Consider the following 4,122-nt stretch of genomic DNA (forward strand, 5'->3'; position numbering starts at 1 on the left):
TTTTTTTTTTTTTTTTTTCCTGGAACGTGCTTAAGTTATTGTGTATAAATTGCAGCAGTTTCTCTGTGAGAGACCTGAGGCCCAGCCAACAATGGAGAGGGAGGTTCAGTTGCTTCAAAACTGGCCATGGACACCCCCAGTCTCCAAAAGTTCACTGAGGCAGGGACATTAAAAACACAGCTCCTAGGGCATCTCAGAAAGCCTTGATCCAGACTGCATGCTCTGGAAACATCTTCAGGAACAGGCAAGACATGCAAGAGCTTTCTCCTCTGTCCGTCCTGAGATGATTTGGGAATGGCCTCCACCAGGCAGATGAGAGACATGGGCCTCTGTGTCTCAGAAGAAGGGCAGTTAACAGCGGGGCTTTGAGATCGGTATCCAGAGATTACGCTTGCAGGGTCAGCTGTCACCACTTCTGCACCAAAGTCCTTCTAATGCTAATGGTTGGCTTAGATCCTACCTAATTTCATCAGCTCTATATCCCATCTTCAGTGCTAGGGAGCTCAGCATCACTAATCTCATCTCCTTCAGCTTCTGCTTCACATTGCCTGCTTCTTACCCTTTTGAGGGTTTCAGCCTCATGAAGACTTAAAAATAGAGCATTTGTTTGAGGGCCTGCTCTTCAATTTCTAACAGCAGATCCTCTTAGGGCTTTTCAGACTTGTGTCCCTGAGGAATGGAAACCGATTTTAATAAAAAAAATTAGAGATGATATTATCATAATTGGATGAATCTCAGAGCTTTCACAAATGCCAGAAACCTCATGGGGATCACACGAACATCTCAGAGCCGGCAAACACAGATGAAGGGGTACTGAAGATTTTAATAGGGGCACCATCCCCATAAAGTTGGCCTTCACAGCTTAATCACATGAAGATGAGATGTAGAAGTTTTCCCTCTTTATCTAACACCCCACTGATCTGAGCTGCCTTTGTTTTCAGTGTTGGCCCCTGTGTTTGTGAAATGTATTAAGCTCCTTGTTGCTTTTGGAAGTAACAGTCACTGCTGTATTATGGCCAAATCATTGTTTTTCTCCCTATTGACCCTCTTCCTTTTTTTTTTTTTTTTTCAGGCTACCAAACACCCTTGACTTTGCTTGTGGGATGGTTAATCAACAAGTCTGTCACAATGATGGATTCCTCCTGAATTGTTGCTTAATTAGCTTGGTTGGAGGTATAAATCAAGTGGAATACCAATTCTTCCAATGCCACAGACAGGCAGCCACGCTTGGCTTGACAGCAGTGAGTTATTACTCTCTGCCCCACTGCAGGATCAGCACGCAGGCGCCAGACCGCAAACAAAAAGGGGCTGTATGTTTGTCCCTGAGACCACTGGTGTGCACAGATCACAGAGGCCACACACACCAGAGAGCAGGTTGGTGGGATTGAGGTGGAGGTGGGCTCTGGCTGGCAGTGTCTGCAGGGCACCAGCTGCAGAGGCTCCGTGCATGGGCACACACGTGCACCTTTGCATGGGAAGGGCATCATACCCAAGATCTACCCACGGGGAGACAACTCCTGTATTGGTAATGGTTCTCACCTGGGACGTCTGGTGTCTGTGCTAGCTTTTTAATGAAGAAGAGACATTTCAGTCTCTGGCCAGACTAAGTTATAAGACAAGGATCTCTGCCTCACGACAAGCAGAATTGCCTTCCGCAGAAAAGCAATTACACATTGTAACAAAAGAAGTAATACATTGTCTGCAAATTAAGATTTTTAAGATTGATCTTAATAGCTTGGTAATTTTATAGATAGGACTTTCACGCAACAAGAATGTATTTGAACCACTTGACTTGAACTGAATTTTTCAATTTTAGCAGAGGTGACTTCTGTGTCAGCGTGTTCCCAGTAGGTCTGAGCTGTCTTGAGCATCCCTGACCTGTGTGGTGGACACCATTCAGAAGTACTTCAAGATTTCTACTTACCTTTTTTGGATTACCCAGCTAAACTAAACATGCATACTTTTCTGAAATGGATCTAATAATAAGCCTTTTTTAGCAAAGTATGTTTTTTTTTTCCCATGGCCACCTTTTTTATTTATCTTCTCTCTTTGCCAACATTTTCAGAGAGCTTAGGATGTGCAATCACATTTTTGAAAAGGAATCAGTTTGTTTAAAAGTTACTGAAAAATATTAGAATAAGTCTCATTTTACTGATCTGACTTCCACCTCATTTTCAGTGTAAAAGTGGGTTCAGTGGCCCCTCTTGCACAGGACTTAAATGCATGAATATAGGTCTCCAAGCTGCTGAATGAGACAGTGATGCAGACTCACCTAACGATAACAAAGTCTCTTCTTTACCTTGTGATGTAGTTATTGCTCCAGGGTGTAACATCTCACTGCCAAACGGGTTAATATGTTGTTAGTGTGCAGATGCCTCAATGGAAACTTGTACCGAGGGTCTGGGTGAGGCACAGTGTGAATTATATTGCCATGGCAACCCTGAATTTCTTTCATCCATTGACATTTGCATCCTTCTTTTTTGGCATTTTCACAGAGTCTTCAAAGATTTTTTTTTTCAGTAGTTGAGTAGAACAGATCACTAAATTTGCTGTTATCACCATGATAAAAAGGTATGAAAATGAAGTTCACTGTGGGTACAGAAAGGTTACAGTTATTTTGCAGATTTAAGTTAAATTTTTGAGCATGAATTATGACTGAAGAAGCTCTATAATTTTTAAGACATCAGGACAGAGGAAGAAAATGCTGTTCAGATAAACTTGTCTCTTCTCAGACAGTCCTGATATAGATGTTGGAAGTCAGAAAAAAACACTGAACAATCTGTTCAACATCTCTAATATGCTTCCTCATTGCTGTAGCAAATAAAATGGAATCCCTGTAGATGAACTCAAATATGCTCAAGACTTTTTTTTTTTAATTTATTAATAAAAAGTATAAATAAAATCAAAAGGCTTCTAGTGTTATTTATGAATTATGACTAATTTCTTCAATCTTTTTCTGGCATTTAGAAATGGCTCACTAGAAAATTAAGAAATAATTCAAATAAAACTTTATCTGAATTGTTTTTGTAACCTACACAATACGCAGCCCTTCCACGCAGAGGGCGTGGTTGTATTCTTATTTGCAGTTGAGTTAGTGGAGCTGTTCCTGACTTCTGTGCAGGTTCTCCTGATCAGGAGAACCAGCTGTACTATTTACAGGAAGATGAGAGGAGATTGCTTGCCCAGACGACCAAGCACTACCAGCATGCCCAGAGATCACTCTGATTAGCTCCTCTTCTCTCTGCAATGCAACTCCAGTTTGCCTGAAAAAGACTCTTTATCCCAGCATCTGAGTACTATCCAGTGTAACCAAATATGTCCACGGCTTCACTCCTTCACAGCGGTTTTTCAAGAACCCCATGGATGGCTTTTGTATGGGATGGCCTTGGGCACTGTTCAGTGAGGGAGCAGAGAAGCCACCTAAAACAGAGGTAAAAACACTCACTCAAAACACAGACAGCCTCAGGTCTGTCTTCAGGAATCACTAATGAGAATATTTTTCCAAGGGAATTTTTTCAGCGGACGTCAAGTGTGTTTTTCCACATCGCTCATAGTTCATTAGGCTCTAGTTTAAACAGTCTCAGTCCTCCAAGGGGGCCTATGCTGTGACTGCCCAGTCTCTGGCTGAAAGTATCTGCTAAATTGCTCAAGTGAACTGCTTACAAACACCCTACAGGCAGGATTTCATTCCAAACCTGTAAGTGAAAATTATGATTAATTATATATTCCCAGAAGTTACGATCAGTTTATGAATGATTCATGAAAGGAAAAAAAAAAAAAAAGACTAAATAGACTCTGAATATAATTTGCAAGCAATAATTTAAGCAACTTCATCTCCAAAAGTGAGGTCCTTCTAGCTTCATATTTACCTAATGATAGTCTGCAGTGCAAATGCTGTGTTGTGATATTCTGTTTCCACACATCAACACATCAAAATGCAGGTTTGCACTGTCCAAAGCTCTCCAAGTGCAGAGAGCAAACTTTCAAACAAACAACTGTGTGCAAACAGAGATCAGAGGGGTGAAAGCATCACAGTGTTGAGTGATGAAGCCCAGCTCCTGCTGCAGATGGACCCAGTAGATATAACTAGGAGCCAAGATAGAGGAGCAGCTGGGCATGAAT

At 41.5% G+C, this 4,122-nt stretch overlaps 1 protein-coding gene across 1 annotated transcript in view; it reads right to left on the reverse strand.

Annotated features, from left to right (window-relative positions):
* Nucleotides 1-2,924: 2,924 nt before the first annotated feature.
* Nucleotides 2,925-4,122, reverse strand: part of CAPN13 (calpain 13) — a 79,569-nt gene continuing 78,371 nt past the window's right edge. The window contains exon 23 of the mRNA XM_027911135.1: nucleotides 2,925-3,420. The gene's annotated coding sequence lies outside the window, so the exon portion shown is untranslated. The remainder of the gene's footprint in view (nucleotides 3,421-4,122) is intronic.

The sequence above is a fragment of the Empidonax traillii genome, unplaced genomic scaffold (assembly GCF_003031625.1).
Source record: "Empidonax traillii isolate 1590-97213 ecotype Southwest subspecies unplaced genomic scaffold, ASM303162v1 scaffold31:size1920502, whole genome shotgun sequence".
Taxonomy (NCBI): domain Eukaryota; kingdom Metazoa; phylum Chordata; class Aves; order Passeriformes; family Tyrannidae; genus Empidonax; species Empidonax traillii.